Here is a 21,907-nt window from a genome sequence, read left to right on the forward strand (position 1 = left end):
TATTTACTTTTCTCTGCCTCTCTCTCTTTCTCTCAAGAGACAGAATCCCAAGCAGGCTCCGTACTGTCAGCACAGAGCCTGATGCAGGGCTCGAACTCACGAATCGTGAGATCCTGACCTGAGCCGTAATCAAGAGCTGAACGCTTAACCCACTGAGCCACCCAGGCGCCCCCGGGCTTCCCTCTTTGTGCCCTGAGCTCCCTCACTGGGTTCCCTCGGCACTCAACACAGCGTGGGCGGTGGAGGGGGGGGGGCGGCTCAGGCTCCCCCAGAAACAAGGCTTTGGGTGGACGTCATCCCCGGGCACGGCCTCATCTCATCAGACGACGCCTGCCTTCCCAGAGTCCTTTGCTTCCACTCTCCAAGCCTCTCGCGTGTTCCTCTTCCGGCAAATTCTGACCTGGGGCCACGTGGGAAGAGCGTCCCGGGAAACCGAGGTTCCAGCTGACATGAGTGGACAAGGCACACTTGTCCTGTCTCCTCACGACTTCCGGTCCAGAGCCGGGCAGCTGGGTACCCCGGCTCTCCCTCACAGGACCGCGCCTCTGCACGGAGGCCGCCTTATGCGCCGGCCTCAGGCAGGACTCCAAGAGGGTGACTGTGGAAACCCCCCAAGGCCTAGCCTCAAAATCTGGAGGGTCACTTCTACTGCCTTGTGTTAGTCAAAGCCGGTCACGAGGCCAGCCCAGATCTGAGGGGTGAGGAAGCAGATTCCTTCTCTCGATGGGAAGAATTACAAAGTGCCGTGGCCGTTTTTCGATCACGAGACACCCAACTGCCATCGTTGGAAGTCTGTTTCGATAAAATGTATTTGTGTACGATGACAGTGAATGTAAGTGGAGCCCGCGGGGGATGTGCAGTGCGCAACGTGTGCAACTGTGAGGACGACCCTGCTGTTTTCACACACCTCGCCGTGGTAAGCAGCTGTTTTGTTGTTTTTTTAAATTTTTTGCAAATGTCTATTTTTGAGAGAGAGAGAGAGAGAGAGAGAGAGAGAGGGAAACATGGAATCTGAAGCCGGCTCCAGGCTCTGAGCTGTCAGCACAGAGCCCGACGCGGGGCTGGAACCCACGAACCGTGAGATCTTGACCTGAGCCCAAGTCGGACGCTCGACCGACTGAGCCACCCAGGCGCCCTAGCAGTTGTTATTTTTGAATGCCCGGTGTCCAGCATTCCTTTTGGGTGTGGTAGCTAGCCATCCATCCCTACCTGATTTTAGTGGGGCTGACACTCTCAGACTCCAGGTATGGGCGTGTGATCAGGAATCCTACCATAGGGCTTGGTCACAGGATGGGCACATGATCCACGCTGGACCAGTGAGATTGGGTCATGGGGCTTTTGCTCAAACTGTTGGGAAAAAGGTGTTCTCTTTCCACCCTTTTGGATTGCTTGGCCGATTAGAAGCCTGGAACTGCTGGGGACCATCTTTGCAATCAGAAGAGAAGGGACTGCCTGAGAATGAGACAGGCACAGAGGAGAGCAGAGCCAAAAGATGGGGGGGGGAGAGAGATTCCTGATGACAGCATTTGAACTCCTGGATCCAGCCATGCCTGAAGCCCTTACCGTGTGTCCATTTATGTAAATCGATAAATTGCCTTCGATGTAAGTTTCCACCCCTTGCAACCGAAAGGCATCTTAACGACACAATGCGATACAGCTATTTGGGTCACAATCAGGATTAAATGAGCTAAGGATATGTATAGAGTACGTGGCTCATAGGGGGCCCGTTAAAGGTAAGCTGTCAGGAATTTCTCTTCCGCCGCCCACCCACCCCTCCACCCCCACCCTCCAGTGAATATAGTTCCAAGTTAAAATCTTCTAAACGTATTATAAAACAGTTTATAATAGGCATGGATGGGCCTGGCTGGTCGTAGTAGAATAAACACGCAACACCAAACTTTGACATTAACGCCGGTACCCTTGACACCCTGTATTCCTAATCTAAATTCCGAAAATGCAGCAGGAGAGCGGTGACTTGGAATAACCATGGGAAATGATACCAAAACGATCTCAAGAGACACCCTCTGTGTTTGCTCTGCGAGAGGAGGGAAGCGGGGCAGCGTGGAGAGATGGAAATCTGTAAAGACAGTCTTCTCCATCTGCACAGAATTAAAAAGCCGTTCACAAGTGTGAGGTCTAGAAGTGCTGCTCTCGTGACGGCCACCTCCTCCCTCCCTCCCTCCCTCCTCCTCCTCCTTGGCTGCCCTGAGTTTATCCTGGGACTGAGCTTAGATGTGGGGCCGGGTGGAGGGTGTCCTGGGATTTCTCCCCACTCGGCGAGCCAGGGGGAGGCCGCAGGCGGCTCGGGGTCTGCGTGTTTGGAAAAGCATCCCAGCCGATTATTTACTCTGCGTCTGTCTACTGCCGGCCCACGGTGGCCACACCGGGCCCTCCAGATGCTTCCAGCTGGCCATGCCGCCCGGCCCACCGTGGGGCCTCGCCCGCCTTCCCCACTCAGGCTGCTGGCGTGGGTTGCCAAGGCGACTCCCCCTGTCCCCCCAACCTAGTCCCCCACCGCTTAGAACTTTCTGTACCCCTCCCCGCCCGCCCGCCACCAACCGCTTTGAACTGGCAGGTCAAGGACCAGAGCAAGCCCACAGATGCGTTCTGTTGTGTTCTGTTTTCTTTTGTGTTGTGTTGTTTAATCCGAGCTGGCAGTTAGACTCAGGAGGCTTCCCCGGGGAACTCTGGATCCTGGTCTGTCTTGAACAGATCAGAAGGTCCTGCAATACGGGGTCTGCCTTGCCCCCAGCGGCGAAAATTGGCCCCTGCTAGGCAGCATTTGGGCCCTTATCTGAGTTTCGGTGACCCCCGGACCTGGGTGCAAGTTAATTATTAGGGAGGGGATCCCTGGAAGCACCGAGGCGGGGGTGGGGAGGAGAGGATGCGGGGAGACCGGGCGTCAGTGGGCAGGCGCTGCTGCGGGCCCGCTGGGCACCTCTGGGAGACGACACGGAACACGCCTCAGAGTCCTGCTGCCCGATGGGCACGGATGGGGAGCCACCATTATGTACACACTGTTGACGTACCTGACGGTCAGCTGCAGGGGGGTGTGGGCAGGGCCACCCCAGCGCCCGCCGCACCCTGTAGATGGGGCCTTGTTCGGCCCTTTGCTGCAGTCCCCCCCACCGTCCGCGGGGTCTGTCTCCCCAGCAGGGGGCCGTCGATTCCTTCCCTGAGTCCTCATTCGCGTGTGGCTGATTTTCATACCGAAAACAAACATCCCTCTCTGTTCGCATCCCCTTCAGGGGTGGGAAAGAGGACTATAGGCCAAGGATGCTCTGTGGTTGGCTCCCATTCAGGTTCCATGATTTTCTAGAAGGACTCACAGAACTCAGGAAAGTGCCTTTCTTGCTCTGACAAAGGGTACAGAGGAACAGCCCGATGAAGAGGGAGGTAGGGTCCGGCGGGGTCCCGATCACAGGGTCCTCAGTCCCCGTGGACTTGGGGTACATCACATGTTTGTGTTCACCAGCCCGGAAGCCCCTTGAACCCGTCATGTAGGGGTTCGTCTTGAGATTTCATGATTCCATAGGCAAGATGGGCCCCTGGGGAGTGAACCCAGTCTCCGGCCCCTCTCCCCTCCTGGGACCTTCCCATCTTGATCTCAGTCACTTGGCTGGTTTTTCTGGTGACCAGCCCCCATCCTGAAACTGTCTAGGCCCCCTGCCTGGAGTCATGTCATTAACACACGAAAGACCTTCTATCCCTCAGGAAATCCCAAGGGTTCTAGGGGCTCTGCGTAGGAACCCAGGACAAAGACCAAATACATACTTTTTAAAAAATGTTTTATGTATTTTCGAGAGAGAGAGAGAGAGAGAGAGAGAGAGAGAGAGAGAGAACGAGCTGGGAGGGGACACAGAGAGAGAGGGACAGGAGATCCGAAGCAGACTGTGTGCTGACAGCACAGAGCCCGACGTGGGGCTCGAACTCACCAACCGAGAGGCAATGACCCGAGCTGAAGTCAGACTCTCAACTGACTGAGTCACCTAGGTCCCCCCCCACCCCACCCCACCAACACACCAGATACATACGTTTTAAGATGCCCTTCCTGCTTCTGCTGTTTTCCCAGCCTCCTTCAGCTTAAAGATGTTTCATCCTTACTGGAGAGGATCACCTGGGGCCCTGGGCCCTGGAACACCTTTCTTTCCTTTTTTTTACTTTTTTATTTTTTTTTTTTAACGTTATTTTTGAAGGAGAGAGAGACAGAGCATGAGTGGGGGAGAGGCAGAGAGAGAGGGAGACACAGAATCCGAAGCCGGCTCCAGGCTCTGAGCCATCAGCACAGAGCCCGAGGCAGGGCTCAAACTCACGAGCTATGAGATCATGACCTGGGCCGGAGTCGGATGCCCAGCTGACGCCCAGTCCCCCGCTGTGGGACACCTTCCTGAACCTGAACCTCAGCTGCCTCTCTGCACGTGGGGATCCCCATGGGAGTGGATGAGATGAGCAAGGACATGTGTGAATGGCCTGGCGGGGGGCCAAGGGGCCACACAGAGCAGCGGTGACCTCCATTACTGTTCCCCTCTTAGAGATGAGGAAACTGAGACGAAGGTGGCTTTACCCAGAGACACCTGGCTCGTGGCAGGGCGAGGCTGGCTCTCTGAGTCCCCATCCCGTGTTCCAGGAGGTTCTTTCTGTTCAGCCTCAGGTTTCTAGTTCCACCAGCCTGAACTGCCCCGGGGGGCACTGTGCGCATGCCACACCTTGCATATCTCAACTCTGCCCCCCCCACCCCCACCAGACAATGCCCTTCCCACTCTTCTCCCAATGAACCCTGGCTTCACTCGGAGCTGCTTCCTCCTGGAAGCCTTCCCTGACTGCCCTTTCCCTGGAAGCCTTCCCTGACTGCCCTTTCCCTCTGGGGGCTCTCCCAGGAGCCCAGTCTGAATCATCAGGGGCCCTACCCTCCCGGAGTTGGCACCGTGTGGAATCACTGATGCCTCCACCGTGAGGCAGGTCTAAACAGGCAGAAGAACAGAGTCTGACACCTCAAACCCAGCTGTGAAGGAATTACCCGGATAATTCGGAGAAAGCAGCCCCAGGGACCTGGCTTCTGGCTGCGTTGACTGTCTCCCCACCCGCCCCAGGTGATACAGGAGCTCTGGTCCCTCTGCCCCGGTGAGCGTCCTTCCTTCTCTCCCGCCACGGGGATCAGACGTGGAAACATAAACCAGAGTCAAGAACCCGACTGGCTGGCCCTCTCGTGGGAAGAGGGCGCCTTCTGGTTGCGCCCCATGTGGGACAGCTTTTGCAGGGAACACGTGCCCCTGTGCCTCTCCGGGGAACAGGACTCTGGGGTGAGGGGGAGGGGTCAGGAGCCACAGGGGAGGCTCTGACGGTGCCCAATCACCTCTGACCTAGCCAGGTGGAATTTATTTCCAGAGAGGGCTGATTCACCCCTCACATGTCATTGCAGCCCCTCCTGGCCTCCCCGCCCTTCCCAGGGACTCAGACAAACAGAGGAGTGGGGAAGGGGGGTGAGGCAGTCAGTGGCCGTTGTGAGCTGGGGCAGGGGAGCCGAGAGACCCTCTTTCTCTCTGCCAGGGCCCTTTGGGGGCTCAGGGTCCAGGCCTTTCCTGCTCGGTCCTTGGATATCTTTCTGTGCATGGACGCGTCCTGCCTGCTGGATAGGCTCCACAACCGCTGGCCACATGCAGTTTGCTCTGGCCACAGGTGGCCCCACAAGAGGTCGGCCCGTCGTTCCTGTGGAAGCCGCCCAGGAGACGCGAAGGCCTCTCCTTCCTCACTCTCTGCCCGCCTTCCAGAAAACCGGCCTGGCTTGGACTTGAGCACCAACCCCCCACCCCCACCCCGGGCTGACCCGGCTGCGGCCCCACTGCCAACAAAGAGGAGACACCGGAGCCCAAGGCCGCCACGGCTTGCGGAAGCCACGGCGTCACGGTCCTGGGGAACCACCTGGAGAGGCCCGCTGGTAACTCTGGGCCCAGCCAGCCTGGTTTGTGCAAGAGCCGCTCCTCCAGTTTCGGTGGTGTGGGCGGTGAGGCTGTGTTTCCAGTCTTCCCCACGGGGCGTGTGGCCACACCGGGCACCTGCATGCAGACGAACCTCTTAGCCAGGCTGGGTGGCAAGGTGGTCATGTCAGAGCCCCCAGGGGAGGAGGGAGAGGGAGTGGGAGATGGGGGTGCTCACGCTCCTCTGTCCTGCCTACAGAACAGCGGCCAAAAAGGCTTGGGGGAACATGCTCTAATTAGCTTCTGCTTTAATAGCTATTTCCAGGCGGTGGTGGGTGGGAGAGTTTTTATAGGCATGTCCTCTGGAGGTAGGGTTGCTAGATTTAGCAACTAAAACCAGAGAATGTCCAGCTAAATTGGAAGGTCGGATAAACAACAGGTAATTTTTCATGTAAATATATCCCATGAAACATTTGGGACATAATTCTGCAAAAAAAAATATATATATATATTCATTGTTAATCCAACATTCAAATTGAACTGACTATCCTCTGGTTTTTTTCTGGTAACCATATCTGGGAGGTAGGATAACCCACAGATTTTGAGGCTCCTACCCCTTTGGCTTTTCCTTCCCGCTGCCTTATATTTAGTTGTGCGTATTGGGGGAGAGGGGCTCAAAGTATTTCAATCTGTATTGACCTTGGTGACGTATGTCTTGCCGTGTCAACTCTGCTGACATACAAACTGGCCTCCAATTCACGTCCTCCCAGCTCCACCCAAGAGTGAGACCCCGGCCACAGGAGCCAGCTGCTCCTCCTTCTGGGACATCATGGGCCACTTCAAATGGTCATACGGGTCGTACACAGTTCAACGCCATATTTGAAAATACGTCCCTCGGCAATTGTGCAGTGCGCGACCTGCACAACCTGCACAACCCCATATAGCAACCCAGTTTGTATGTCTAGATTTTGACCACCAGGAGCTTGCTTTCTCTCATTTACTCCCCAAATTAGGCCGCCCAAGGGACACCATCCCGTCATCCCTAATTCTCTCCAACCAAGGACAACTCGGGCAATCTGGGAAGGCACTGCAGCAGTGTTTAAAAACAGTCGAGTGCCCAGGCTGTGCACAGGAGGGTTTTTGATTCTCAGCGCCGACCTGACATCTGCTGGAGGGGCACTCCCTTCCCGCTGCCCGGAGTGCGCGAAGAGCGGGATTAAAGATTTCCTGCCCGCCTGCCCGCCCTCCACATCCTTTCCCGCTCCTGGGCCTGGCCAACCCCCCAACCTAGGCATAATTTTAGAAACTTAATAGATGCTGTGCCGCACATTCTTGGCCTGGAGCCTGTGGGGGCAGTTCCTAAAAGAATACAGACATTTCTTTCTTAGGCCATGCCAGTAGAGATCCTCTGTTTTCCCTGGGGACAGGTTTCTGAGGGGCCATTGTACACGGACAGGCCCCTCACACACTTGCTCCTTTGTGGGGTCCCCCACCACCCCATCCCACCCGGGCTGGATTATTTTGCAGGGCTTGTGCCAGCTTCTCTTCGCCTTTCCTGCGGCCCCCAAAGCTCCCAGGAGCAGTGGGGATGGGGGAGGGGATATGGATTCCAGGGCCCCAAGTGGCGATGGCTGTGAAGATCCCTTCGGGCGTCGCTGAGGTCATTCGGTGTCTTGAAACTAAGTGACGGATGAGGGCCTCTGGGCCTGGGCAGGATTTTAGGATCCGGAGCTTGGACGACAGTGAAGGCTTTTGTTTCTTCCCCGAGCCGGGAAAGCCTTACATGGTCTTTTCAGATTTCAAGGAATCGCCTCGTTCCTGGAACGGGCGTTCTCCAGGCTTCTGGAGTTCGAGGGAGCAGCGGGTGGGACGAGGCACAGCCGGAGGCTAGTGTCCTGTGACTGATGTCTCTGCAGCACTCGTGTGCCAGCCTCTGGCTGCAAGCTTCTCCCTTTGTCTTGTCTTCCCTCAGCCGTAGCAGATGGGCGACCTCTGATAGACCCATCTTACAGATAAGGAAGCTGAGGCTCCAGGAGATCAAGTGCCCGTGGTCACGCGGCGAGAGAGCGGCACAGCCAACACCGAAGCCTGAATCCTCAACTGTGAGCGTGCCCCCACCTACCCAAGTCTTTTATCGCTTGTTTAGAGAAGAGCGTTGCTGAGATACCGTTCGTGTGCCATGCAATTCCCCCGTTCAAGTGCACAGTCCCATCCGTGGCTTTCGGTATCTCGAGCTGTGCAGCTCTCAGCGGTCAGTAGAGCCAGGTTGAGAATGCTCTCGTCATCTCGAAAAGCACCCCTTCCCCCTTCTCTGTCACCTCCAGTCCCCCTGCCCCCTCCCCTCCCCTGCCTTCTGTCCCTGTGGATCTGCCCCTCCCGGACACCGCATGTAAATGGAATCAGACAAAATGTGGCCCGTTGTGTGTCCGGCTTCTTTCACGGAACATCGTCCGCATCGGGGCGTGTGTCAAGCTTTATTCCTTTTACGGCCGAGTAATGTTCCCTGATGTGGACGGATCGCATAGTCATGGGTTTGTCCGCGGATGGACCCTTGAGTTGTTTCCACCTTTCGGTTATTGTTACTAGTGCTGCCGTGAACGTTCCAGGCAGGTTTGCAGTTCTCTGGGGAGTCCCCGTTCCTAGGAAGCTGTTCTGGTGCCTGCCGCTGTGCCTTTCTCTTGCCGGGACTTCCCTCCCTGGGTTTCCCCCCTGCCCAGTCAGGTCTGACCTGTGCCTCCGGCCCCAGCACACATCCCTTTTCTCACAGTGGTCACTCTCTGTTCTTCTCAGCTTCCGTCAGAGGCAGGGAGGTTGCTCGGCCCTTGCGTCCTTTGCCCCGTTACCCTCTTGCTGTGTGATGTCGGGCTGCTCACTCAGCCTCTCTGGACCGCAGTGCCTTTATCTGTGAAATGAGGACCTAAGTCTGACCCCGTGGGGCTGCTGTGGGGGACGAGACAGTAAGAGTTCTGTGTGCTGGGAGCCTGGAGCGTTGAAGACGTGCCCTCTCCAGCCGGGGGTTCTTACCCGGCCCAAGTTCCAGCCCCAGGCAGGCCTTGGTTGTTGTCCTAAACCACCCTCGGCCTGCCTTCAAGGAGCAGTGCGAGAGTGCAGGTTTTCAACCGCGTGCAAGTTTACCGCCCAGACACATTTAGCAATGGGCCTCTTCCGTTGTCACGGTGGGGTGAGGGCTGCTCCTGGCATCTGGCGGATGGAGGCCAGGGCGGCTGCCAAGCGTCCTTCAGGGCACAGGACGGCCCCCAACGGAGAAATATCCACCCAGCTCCACCTGCTAACAGCGCCTGATCGAACGATAGTATCGTCACTCCTTTATCGTGTGTGCATTTATTTCTCGGTCAAAATGCTTTTCGTTGACGTAGATGGACACAGAACATTGCGTCACTTTCAGGTTCTAGCCTGTGGATGCGATACTTGTATATGTTGTGAAATGATCGCCACGATAATTACTACTGTGCAATTACTGTCACGCCACAGTCACAAAAACTTTTTCTTTTCTTTTGATGAATGCTCCGGATCTGCTCTCTTAGCAGTTGTCAAATACACACCTCGATAGTATTACTTAAACAGTTTTCTTTAATGTTTATTTATTTTTGAGAGACAGAGAGAGAGCATGAGTGGGGAAGGAGCAGAGAGAGAGAGGGAGACACAGAATCCGAAGCAGGTTCCAGGCTCCGAGCCATCAGCACAGAGCCCGACGCGGGGCTCGAACTCACAGACCGCGAGATCATGACCTGAGCCGAAGTCGGACGCTTAACATGACGTTCTCGTGACTCATTCATTTTATAACTAGATGTTTGTACCTGTTGATCGTTTTCATCCATTCGGCCTCCTACCCGGCCCGCGGCCAGCCACCACCAAGCTGTTCTCTGTTATCTGTGCGTTTTGTTTGGTTTTATTTGTTTGTCCTGTTTTTTAGATTACACATGTGAGTGAAATCATCCAGTGTTTGTCTTTCTCTGTCTGACTTACGTCACTTCGTGTGATGCCTTCAAGGTCCATCTGCGCTGTCGGAAATGGCCAGATTTCCTTCTGTGTAATGGCCGAGCAGTATTACTCTGTATATATTCACCACGTATTCTCTACCCATATATCCATCCATGGACACTGAGGCTGTTTCCGTATCTTGGCTGTTGCGAATAACGCTGCAGTGGGCACGAGAGTGCGGATATCTTCCCAAAGTAGCGTTTGTGTTTTCTTTGGGTCAATATCCAAGAACGGAATTGCAGGATCGGATGGCAGGTCTGGTTTTAATTTTTTTAAATTTTTTTTTTCAACGTTTATTTATTTTTGGGACAGAGAGAGACAGAGCATGAACGGGGGAGGGGCAGAGAGAGAGGGAGACACAGAATCCGAAACAGGCTCCAGGCTCTGAGCCATCAGCCCAGAGCCCGACGCGGGGCTCAAACTCGCGGACCGCGAGATCGTGACCTGGCTGAAGTCGGACGCTTAACCGACTGCGCCACCCAGGCGCCCCTGGTTTTAATTTTTTGAGGAAAACTCCACACCGTTTTCCACGGTGGCTGTGCCGGTGTGCGTTCCCCCCAGCAGGGCACGAGGGTCCCCTTTCCTCCACGTCCTCGCCAACACCTTCTGGCTCTTGTCTTTTTGATTCTAGCCACTCTGACAGGTGTGAAGTGGTATCTCCTGGTGGTTTTGATTTGCATTTCCCTGGTGATGGGTGGTGATGAGCCTCTTTTCATGGGCCCCTTGCCCACCTGTCTGTTTTCTTTGAGGAAAAAAAGTTCCGATCCTCTGCCCATTTTAAAATTGGATTGTTTGTTGTTTCGATACTGACTTGTATGAATTCTTACCTTTCTTTGCTTTGCACATTAATTCTTTACTGGGTATATGGTTTATAAATAGCTTCCTCCATTCCGTAGGCTGCCTTTTCGTTTTGTTAATTTTTTTTCTTCTTTTTTTTTTCTTTTTTTTTCTTTTTTACATTTATTCATTTTTGAGAGACAGAGAGAGACAGAGCACAAGCGGGGAAGGGGCAGAGAGAGAGGGAGAGGGAGACACAGAATCCGAAGCAGGCTCCAGGCTCTGAGCTGTCAGCACAAAGCCTGACGTGGGGCTCGAACCCACGAACCGCGAGATCGTGACCTGAGCCGGAGTTGGATGCCTAACCGACTGAGCCACCCAGGCGCCCCAATTTTTTTTTTCTATGCAGAAGACTTATAGTTAGATGTGGTCCCATCTGTTTGTTTTTGCTTTTGTTCACCTCGCCTTTGGGGTCGGCTCCAGGAAAAAATCGTCATCCAGAGCTACGTCAAGGAGTTCACCACCTGTTTTCTTCTAGGAGTTTTATGGTTTCAGGTCTTATAGTTAAGTCTTGATTACATTTGGAGTTAATTTTTGTGCATGGTGTAAGAAAGCGGTCCAGTTTCACTCTTTTGCATGTGGCCGTCCAGTTTTCCCAGCACTGTTTATTGAAGAGACTGTCCTTTACCCACTGTAAGTTCTTGCTTCCTTTGTCGTAAATTAACTGACCTTGTATGCGTGGGCGTTTTTCTGGGTTCTCCGTTCTGCTCTATTGATACTGCTGTCTGTCTCGATGCCAAGACCACAGTCCTGATTACTGTAGCTTTGTAGCATAATTTCAAATCAGGGAGTTTGATGCCTCTGGCTTTGATCTCAAGATTGCTTTGGCTGTTTGTGATCTTCCGCGGTTCCGTACAAATGTTAGGGTTGTTTGTTCTCTTTCCACGAAAAATGCCGTTGGAATTTTGACAGGCATTGCATTGAATCTGTAGATTGCTTTGGGTAGTCCAGACATTTTAACAACGTTCATTCTTCCAACCTGTAAGCATGGACTATCTTTCTGTTTATTTGTGTCTTCTTCCATTTCTTTCATCAATATCTTTCAGTTTTCAGTGTACCGGCCTTTCATCTCTTTGATTATATTTATTCCTAGGTATTTTATTCTTTTTTTTTTTTTTAACGTTTATGTACTATTAAGAGACAGAGAGAGACAGAGCATGAGCCTGGGAGGGGCAGAGAGAGAAGGAGACGCAGAATCTGAAGCAGAGTCCAGGCTCTGAGCTGTCAGCACAGAGCCCCACGTGGGGCTCGAACCCATGGACTGTGAGATCATGACCTGAGCCAAAGTCAGATGCTTAACCAACTGAGCCACCCAGGCACCCTGGTATGTTATTCTTTTTGATGGCATTCTAAATGGGATTGTTTTTCTAGTCCCTCTTTCTGATAGGTTGTCATTACTATATAAAAATGCAGCCAACCTTTGCATATTGACTTTGCACCCTATAACTTTTTTGAATTTATTAGTTCTAATAGTTTATTGTGGCGTCTTTAGGGTTTTCTGTGTATAAAATTGTGTTGTCTACCAATAGTGACAGGTTTACTTCTTCCTTTCCAAGTTGAATGCCCTTTATTTCTTTTACCTGCCTAATTGCTGTGGCTAGCATTTCTAATACTTTGTTGAATATGCGTTGTGAGAGTGGCTATCCTTGTCTCTTTCCTGATCTTAAAGGAAGATCACCACTTCCTTTTCATCACTGAGTATGGTATTAGCTGTGGGCTTTTCAGACATGCCTTTATTATATTGCAGTATGTTCTGTTCATATCCACTTTGTTGAGAGTGTTTATCATAAATGGATGTTGAATTTTGTCAAGTGCTTTTTCTGCATCTATTGAGATGATACATGATTGTTATCTTTCCTTTTGTTAACGTGGTGCATCGCTTTGATTGATTTGTGGATGTTGAACCATCTTTGCATCCTTGGAGTAAATCTCTGTATATATTTATTTATAAACTTGCCCTTCACCAAAATGGATTAAAAATAACTAGGGGTGCCTGGGTGGCTTACTCAGTTAAGCATCAGACTCTTGATTTCGGCTCAGGTCATGATCTCACGGTTTGTGAGTTCAAGCCCCGTATCAGGCTCTGTGTTGACAGCTGTGGAGCCTGCTTGGGATCCTCTCCCTCTCTCTCTCTCTCTCTCTGCCCCTCCCTCATTCCCTCTCTCTCTCTCTCTCTCTCTCAGAAAATAATAAATAAACTTAAAAAAGTAACTAACAAAGATAGCAACAAAACAATAGGATTTTTTTTTTTTTTAATGAGGAAACGGTCATAAAAAAATAGGAGAAAAGGAAAATAAAACATCACCCATGTTAAAGCACACTACTGCTTACAGAGCTGGGATGTACATGTGGTCTGAGCTTCCCAGTGGCCAGAGCAAAAAGGGAAACCATCAATTTCAAGATGTTCACCATTCCAAAATTGAAAACAAATTAAGAGCGCAAGGGAAGTCTGGCTTTTCTGGATCTGAAGAACTCAAGGCTTTTCTCTTGTCTGCCTTTTATACAGGGGCCACAGCAATGTGCTCAAGCTGACAGCACTGTCCTCAACAGCAGCCCTACACAGTATTGAGTGCCACATTCTCCAAAGCAGGACTGCGACCTAAGGCTGAGGCCAGCTCGGCAAAGGCAGCCCTTTTCTAAGCAACTAACCTGAGTCTGGTGGTTTACTTTCCCGACATGATGGCAGAAGGTAAGGCCCCGTGCTTTAAGCAGTTCAGAACGGTGATGGGAACAGGGGCTCTGGATCCAGACCGCCTGGGGTCAGGATCCGGATTTTCTCCCCAGGTAACTGTGGGACCCTGGGCCTTTCACTGAAGCTTTCTGAATTCAGTTTCCTTATCCATCACCTGGGGCAGAGCTACTACTTACTTTGCAGGGCTGATGGCAGAAGGACATGAAATAATACGTACCCAAGGCTGAGCCCAATGCTGGCAAATGTAGATGCTTAATGCATATCAACTCTTGTTCTGTTCACGGAGGGTGCTTGGTAAATACTTTCGGAACCCCTGCATTTGGTACGCGTCGTGAAGGATTCAGCCTTCGGGGTGGGGCGTATGCTATGGGATCCAGACCCGCCTTGGAAAGCAGTGCAAGGAAGGTTTTGGGCTGTGGGACACCTGCAGCTAGACACGGTCAGTTATGATCCTGCTGTGTTCCTGCTGAAAACCTTCTCTGATTCCTCGTCGCAGGAGAGCAGCCTTCAAATGCTGTATCCCAGGCACGTGGGGCTCGTCCCTGACTCACCGCCAACCTTTCCACTCTACACCCACCCGCATCCTATAGTAACTCCGGATGCCAGCCCGTCGTCACCTCACCAGGCCTTGCTCGTGCACGTCTGCCTCGCTCACGTAGTAAGACTTGCTCGAAGCATTGACTGCTTTATTGTTTTAAAGTGTTTAAAAGTTTATTTACTTATTTTGAGAGAGAGAGAGAGAGAATGAGAGAGTGAGAGAGAGAGAATGAGTGGAGGAGGGACAGAGGATCTGAAGCAGGCTCTGTGCTGCCAGCCCCGATGTGGGGCTCGAACTCACGGACTGCGAGATCATGACCTGAGCAGAAGTCGGATGCTTAACCGACTGAGCCACCCAGGCGCCCCTCAGCCCCTTTAAAAAGTGTTGAATTTCCTACCCACTAGGGAACAGTGGTTTCTTCCTTGTATCCTCCCCAGGTATTCCCCTAAGTCTGCTGTCAGAATGCATATTCACTCACTCATCCATTCATTCACTGATTTGTTCACTCACTCATTCATTCATTCACTCATTCATTCATTCACAAATTCTTTCACTCTTTCATTCACTCACTCACTCATTCATTCGTTCGTTCATTCGCTCATTCATTCACTCATTTCTTCTTTCTTTCATTCACTCACTCATTCATTCATTCACTCACTCACTCACTTATTGATGCAATCCATCATTCATTCACCCATTGAGGACTGGGGAGCTACCATGTGCCAGCCATTGTTCTAGGCACTGGGGTTGTAGCCGTGAGCAAAACAGACAAAATCCCTACCCTTGGGATTCCGTGTCTCCAGCCCTCATACCGAGTAAGTGCTCAGTCACCCGCCCTAACAGAGTTCTCCAGCTCTGTCTCCTGCCTCCCTACCCCATGCCCTGGGTCCCAGGGACACTGCAACCTATTTCCCCAAATATATGTCCCACAGGCCCCCATCTCCTTGCCCTCGTTCCTCCGGCCTCGGAAGCCCCCCCGCCAAGGTCAGCCCCATTGTCATCCCTGCTTTTCAGAGAAGCTGCTGCAGAACCTATCTTGGGTCCCACAGCCAGTATGCCCCAGAGGAAGGACTCAGATCCTCCCCGCTACAGAGCTGGTGTGGGCAGTGGCCAGGCTCTCAGTGCCGCTGGGGCCTCTGACTCTGAAGGCCGCTCATGCTCCAACCCCTCGTGAGGGACCTAGGGTCGCGTTTGCAGAAGGGAGACAACTTTGAATGATTCCATGAAGCCCCAGGGCGGGGCTCAGCCAGCAATCTGTCAGGGAAATGGGACATCTTAACAGAAAGGAAGGCGCTCGATGATCTAGCGGGCCTGGGTTCGAATCCCAGCGTCACCACCTGCTGAGTTCTGTGACTTGGCTAAATCACTTCACTATTCTGTAACAAAAAGGAAGGCGCTCGATGATCTAGCGGGCCTGGGTTCGAATCCCAGCGTCACCACCTGCTGAGTTCTGTCACTGTTCTGAGGCTCAGTTTGCTCTTCTCTAGAATGGGCTTTACCTTTACGGTCTCTACCTGTTGGGTTATTATAAAGACTAAGGGAGATGCCATCGGTAAACGAACACACCAACAGAATCCAGGGATTGTCACCCATCGTGATTCTTGTTCATGATTATTATTGTTAATAGTACTTTGCTCATCAGCATTGTTCAAAACAATAAGAGGGCTCAGCCACTAGCTTCAGGAGTTTACATTCAGCACTCTTGGCCTCACCTCCTCCAGGAAGCCCTCACTGACCACTCCCCGCCCATGCCCCTAGAACCTCTACATCCTTCCTTTGTACCCTTTTCCCACTGACCCTTACAAATACATTTTGTGGCCTCTTTAAGTCTTCCACCGGACTCAGACTTGTTCTTGGCTCTCACTTGCTCTCCAGGCCCTACGATTAGTGACTGGCATCTTGTAACGGTCAGTATTTATTTGTTACGTGACCAAACGGAGAGAGGACAGTCTCAGATGTCCTTGTTCCTCCTTCTGGGGCCCAGAGGAGGACATTCCTGGGGTCCTCCTAGAGGAGACAGAAGTCAGGAATACCCCTGCAGGGCACCGATGTGGCTGAGGGTGCCCGCGTGGGTGTCGGTCCATAAGAGGGATTGATTCCTGGCCTCAGAAGCTGTGCCACTCACCCATGTGTCTTCATGCTGCTAGGGAGCTTCTGGGACTGGGTGAGGCCAGCCCGGCACAGGCTCCCCTACAGATCACAGCATCTGGCACAGTGAGCTTATGTCCGGGGCCCTCTTTGCTTGCTCCTTCGGGCGTTGCTCCTTGCTGTGCAGCCTGGGGCAGGTTGTTTCACCTCTCTGTGCCTCAGCCGTGTCTTCTGTAAAATGGGCTCACAGAAAGCGTTTCCCCCTCAGCACGCCTGTCGGGATTAGATGGAAACATCCGAGTTGCCCAGCTTGAGAACCGCTCCGAAAACGGGAGCTGCCCCAGGAAAATTCTTTAGCCTTATTTGTTCAACGCAGCGAGGATTTACAGAGCACCTACTATGTGCCAGACGAGCCGAATGCCAGGTCCTGGAGGCCCAGGGGGCAGGATCCTGTTTCAAAGAAGCCAGATTAAAAAAAAAAAAAAATGTTTATGAGACAGCTGGGGAAATGTAAACCCAGACTGGATGACATTGGATGGAATTCAGCAATGTGTCCCTTTCTTTCTTTCTTTCTTTCTTTCTTTCTTTCTTTCTTTCTTTCTTTCTTTTTCTTTTTGCAGTGCATTGTAGTTTTGTGGCTGTTTTTAAAAGGAATCCTCGGGGCGCCTGGGTGGCGCAGTCGGTTAAGCGTCCGACTTCAGCCAGGTCACGATCTCGCGGTCCGTGAGTTCGAGCCCCGCGTCGGGCTCTGGGCTGATGGCTCAGAGCCTGGAGCCTGTTTCCGATTCTGTGTCTCCCTCTCTCTCTGCCCCTCCCCCGTCCATGCTCTGTCTCTCTCTGTCCCAAAAATAAAAATAAAAGTTGAAAAAAAAAATTAAAAAAAAAAAAAAAAAAGGAATCCTCATCTTTTGAGAGCCTCAAATCAGCGTGTTTGCAGATGAAATGATCCGATGTCGGGGATTTGCTTCAAAGTCATGGCAGTCTCTAAGACGACAATGATTCCCCTGGACCAGCTTATTAAAAGCAAAAAAAAAAAAAAATCCAGTGGCAGAGGGGACGTGGGGGACCTGGATGAGATCTGTGAAGCCTCGGTGGATGGATGCTGTGTGGGATGTGAGTTTTGCAAGGTTGCAATCCCTTAACTAAGTGGGTAATGGCACACCTTGCATGAACGAGGCCCTAAGGAGAAGGTGGGGAGCAGGGTCTGGGTCACAGGTCACGGGGTCGTCTGGTCTTGATGCTAACCGGTGGGAAAGCAGCAGCTTTTCATCTCTTTTAGCTACGAGAACCCCAGGCCCCGTGGAGGTCCGTGGGGGTCCCCGAAGGCAGAGCTGATGCTGACCTGTACCCCCATCTGGACAACGGATGGCCCTGATCCTCTCTGCTCAGAAATGCCCAGTGCCACGGACGGATGTGTGTGTCCCCACCGCCCCCCCCCCCCAGCAGGTCCACAAGGTGAAACCTCACCCCCAGCGGGATGGTGTGAGAAGGTGGGGCTTTGGGGAGGCGACTGGGGGATGGGGGCGGAGCCCTCATGAATGGGATCAGTGCCCTGATGAAAGCGACCCCACGGAGCTCCCTGCCCGCTTGCACCCGTACGATGACATCCGGGTCATCGGCCACCGAATCGGCTGGCCCCTTGACCTGGGACATCCCAGTCTCCGGAACTGTGAGAAATACATCTGCGTTGTCTCTGAGCCGGTTCTACTGGGGCCTTCTGTCCTAGGAGCCCAAACCCACCAAGACATGCAGCGTGACGAGCTCTGGGCCACATTCTTCATGCTCGCAACCTCCCGATGGGGCCCGCGGTGCCCAAAGCGGCCCAGTGAGAGAACACACCCACCTTCCCAGCTCTGGCTTCCAGATGGTGCCGGCCTGGCCTCCGGGTTTCCACGGTGGGGAAGGGATGCCCTCCCCGCCCTCTGGAGTCCTCGAGACCCGCCTGTTCCAGGCTCTGGCCTGGTGGCGGAGAGGGGAGTGCTTTTTCCTGCCTTCCTCCGGGCTCCGTGACACAGACACCTGGGTCACAGATGTGTCCCGCAGGGAGACAAAGGTGGCGATGACCTAACCACCCCCACGGCGGCCAGTTCCTTGAAAAGGCGTGAGTCCCCAGCTCTTTTGGAAAGCAGCTCGGCGGAGTGTATCAGGGGCCGGAAAGGTAGACGCTTCCCTCTCCAGCGATCACACTTCTGGGAATTTGCCCGAAGGAACTGATCCTAAAAAAAGAGAAAAGAAAGAGCGCACACCCAGGGATAGCTACCAAGGTGACAAGTATAATAGGAAATCATTGGGTGCCACCGGTAGGTTGTCACCCTTGTAGGCATTTTAAAAATGAAGTCAGGGAGGCTCTTTTTGGAAAATACGGACTCTGTAATGCTAAACAGAAAACAGAAAACACAATGGCCATTGCGGGGTGGGGGGCGCCTGTTCCGTTTTCGAAAATGAAGACTGACGTCTTAAGGCGTGTTTCCTTTTTGGATGGTCCCGTGGCTTTCTGGAAGGGAAGAGAAGGACGAGTGGAAAAAACCCGGGGAGGCCCTGGAAACCCTCTGGGAGGGAGCGCCCCTCGGGACAGGGCTTTGGCCTTTTCCACATCAAAAACTAGTTGACAGTTCAGACAGCCCAGCCTCTTTCCTGGAGACTGAGGCAGGCATGTTTATGTTTTCTAAAAGGTTTTAAAAGTTCTTTATGTTATTGCAAAAGCCAAGCGATGCGTGCTTGTTGTTTAAAAAAAAAAAAAAAAAAAAAGCACGGAATTGTATAAAGTAAGGCTGCTTCCCGTGGCCCCCTTCTCTTCCGAGGGGGCCACCTTGAGTCCTTTCTTTCTTTTCATTTTTTTCCGTTTCCAGGGTTTTCAAACTTTTTTTTTTTTTTTTTTTTTTTTAGCTCCCAGCCGCAGTGAAAAAATAGATTCTGCCTTGTAACCCAGTATACGCGGATGCTGGCGTATAACTAAATAGAAAACTTATGCAATGCTACTTATTATAAGAAATGCCATCTGGGGTTGTCTCTTGGATGCTGTCCTTCCCCGTCCTGTCCTGTCTGTCCTGTCCTATCTCATCCCATCCCGTTCTGTTTAAAAGGCAAGGTGGCTGGTCATGACTCAGTCATATGACTTCATGTCCCACCGCTTGGCGTGACCTTCGAGGAAGCAGGTACCATACGTGTTCCCGTTCGGTGTCCATTGCCCAGCCCCACCCCACCCCCTCCCTGCTCTGCGGCTTGTCTTTCCCCCCGGAGGATTTCACAGCCCGATCTCTGTAACTGGACAGACGGGGCTGGGGCCATTTTGTCCTCCTAAATGGTGGCAGAGGAGTTTCCGCACTGATTTTTCGTGATGGGTTTGTCCAGCTCCCTTTTAATAGCAATTTGCATCGTCTCCGCTCTGGGCTGTGGAGGCTCCGTGGGGTGACCCATCTGTGCCCAGCCACCGGGACATCTGTGCAGTGAGTGAGTTCTCAGTGTGGATCGCCCACGGGTCTACAAGCAAGCGCCTCTCCAACATCTCCACAGCCGCCGAGGTTGGCCCAGAGAGGGGCTCAGGGAGGTAAGGTAGGATCGTTTCCTCCCCACAGCCCCCCAACCCCGGGCGCCCTGAGTCCGATGACTCTACAGGATTTCACTTCTGTTTCGTTCTCGCGATGCTGGGAACTACCTATGTGGGTCTGAGAAATGAGGCGGGGCTGCAGTCCGCTTCTCCTTTCTGCTGCTTCGCTTCCTCTTTTGTCACTCGAGGGGACCCTCTTCAGCCCTGATGCCACAGCTGTTCCCTGCTGCTGGGGATTTCTGTCCAGGGGCCTTAGGGCCTTCGTGCTCTACTGACTTGGCTTGTCAGCTCCCAGGCGGGACAAGTTGGCTCCCTGCACAGAGGCGCATGATTTGGAATGGGCGGGGGCTTGGCTGCAGTGAATTAGAGTGAGAATTCGAGCAGTTCACATTAGAATTTATTCGTAGTCCTACCTTAGGTTCAAATCCCAGTTCTGACAGCAGTGGCAAAAACCTTGAGTCTTGATTGCTTCCTCATTTATAGCATTTTAGAGAGGGGACAGCCAGTGCAAAGGCCCTGAGGCAGGGCAGTGCTAGAACAGCAGGGAGGCCTATTTGGCTGGAGCAGAGTGAGGTCGAGGATGTCTGGAAATTGAGGGCAGAGAAGAACAGAGCTCAGATCGTATAGCATTCTGGAGGCCTTAGGGAGGGTCCTGACAGCACTCTGGATTGTGGGGAAACTGAGTCAGGAGCTCAGGTAGGGGGTGTTTGGTGATCTGTGTCCAGAGTTCATTTGTTTGAGCGGAACCATTTTCTTATCACGGAGCTGTGTCTGCGGCCAGCGGATGAAAACTGATTCGAGAACAAGGGGAGGCACTCTCATGGGACTTGTGGGGTTTTTTTTGTTTAGTTTTGTTTTAAATTTTTTTTTAATGCTTATTTATTTTTGAGAGACAGAGAGAGACAGAGCACGAGCAGGGAAGGGGCAGAGAGACAGGCAGACACAGAATCCAAAGCGGGCTCCAGGCTCTGAGCTGGCAGCACAGAGCCCGACGTGGGGCTCGAACTCACAGACCGCGAGATCCTGACCTGAGCCGAAGCCGGACGCTCAACCGACTGAGCCCCCCGGGCGCCCCATGTGGGTTTTTGTGTTTGCTGGAAGGGGCGCTTAAGAACAATAGCAGGTCAGTAATAGCAGCTCTGAACCCCCGAAGCCTTCCTTTGTGCCGGCACCTTGCCACGCTGCTTCCCTTCGTGACTTCTTCTCACTGTCATGGCCACATTGGGAGCTGGCAGGACAGCTGAGAGAGCGGGGGAGTCTGCAGGGAGGGGCCGGCTGAGGCCTTGCTCCTGGGAAGGAGCCAACAAGGAAACTTTGGCCCAGGCCTTGTGCCAGACTCAAGGCATCACCACTGCTCCGTTTCCTCAAACCGCCCACCAGCCCCCCCAACCCACCCCTGAGCCCTGGTCAGACCCTCTGGAGGTGGGGCAATTCCAGGCTTCCCCGGACCCACAAGCCCAGCCCCCGGCCTGCCCGTCTCCTTCTGGCCGGAGGGGAAACCAGCCTTGAACCAAGTTCTGCAGTTGAGGTCAGGCGCCCCGGAGCTGATGGACGAAAACTCGTGTTCAGGTTCAAATTCCACAAAACGCAGAAAGAGCCCAGCGATGGTGAAAGTCGCAGACAAGGACGTCCCTTTGAAAGCCAGGTGGGGAGCCGTGGACAGACACATCCATTGCGTAGCTCTGGACTGGAGGCCGGCGGAGGGGGCGGGGGCGGGCCGAGCAGGGGTGAGTGGAAGATAAATCCCAGAATCCCATTTATTTGACACATGGTCACGTGGTGCACCCACAGCAGAGTTTTCAGTGGGAACAGAAACAACTCTATGAGCGAGTATTACCATTTCCACTTGATACAGGTGACAGCTGAGGCCCAGAGAGGTTAAGCGAGCTGCCAAAGGCCACCCAGCTGGTCACGGTGGCAGTGGCGCTTGAAACCCAGGCTGCCTGGCTCCATGCCTGTGTTTAGCCCCCATGTTGTGGAGAGCTTCTGGGAGCTTAGAGCCTTCCAGATCAGTGAGAGCTTTCAGGCTAGGGCCTCAGAGCCTTTCCCCCCAGTATATTCTCCTACAGAGTCCCAACCCACAAGAGAGAAATAGGCAGTTCTGTATGAGCGGAAGCCAGCCCGTGCCCTCTCCAGTGTGAAAAGACAGTTCTGCCGACTTCCTCCAGCCCAGCCCAAGTCCCCCTGCCTGTTCTTCCCGCACCATGGGCACCCACAGAAGCCCTGTGCCTCTTACGCCTCTGTCTCCACAGGTGGCCCAGATGCCGGAACCTCTCCGGACCTCAATC

The 21,907-nt window shown here is 53.0% G+C and overlaps 3 long non-coding RNA genes across 3 annotated transcripts in view; all 3 read left to right on the forward strand.

The window, feature by feature from the left end:
• LOC123589034 overlaps window positions 1-14,161 on the forward strand; it is a 63,923-nt gene extending 49,762 nt beyond the window's left edge. Inside the window, exons 3-4 of the long non-coding RNA XR_006708128.1 lie at window positions 13,261-13,538; window positions 13,943-14,161. This is a non-coding gene — a long non-coding RNA (uncharacterized LOC123589034). The remainder of the gene's footprint in view (window positions 1-13,260; window positions 13,539-13,942) is intronic.
• Window positions 4,822-9,493, forward strand: LOC123589036. Its single transcript, XR_006708129.1, has 2 exons — window positions 4,822-5,121; window positions 7,928-9,493. It is a non-coding gene; the product is annotated as an uncharacterized LOC123589036 (long non-coding RNA).
• Window positions 14,162-16,968: 2,807 nt separating the features above from the next.
• LOC123589801 lies at window positions 16,969-19,392 on the forward strand. The gene is made up of 3 exons (XR_006708465.1): window positions 16,969-17,185; window positions 17,352-18,372; window positions 18,959-19,392. It is a non-coding gene; the product is annotated as an uncharacterized LOC123589801 (long non-coding RNA).
• The last annotated feature ends 2,515 nt before the right edge of the window (window positions 19,393-21,907 follow it).

The sequence above is a fragment of the Leopardus geoffroyi genome, chromosome E3 (assembly GCF_018350155.1).
Source record: "Leopardus geoffroyi isolate Oge1 chromosome E3, O.geoffroyi_Oge1_pat1.0, whole genome shotgun sequence".
Taxonomy (NCBI): domain Eukaryota; kingdom Metazoa; phylum Chordata; class Mammalia; order Carnivora; family Felidae; genus Leopardus; species Leopardus geoffroyi.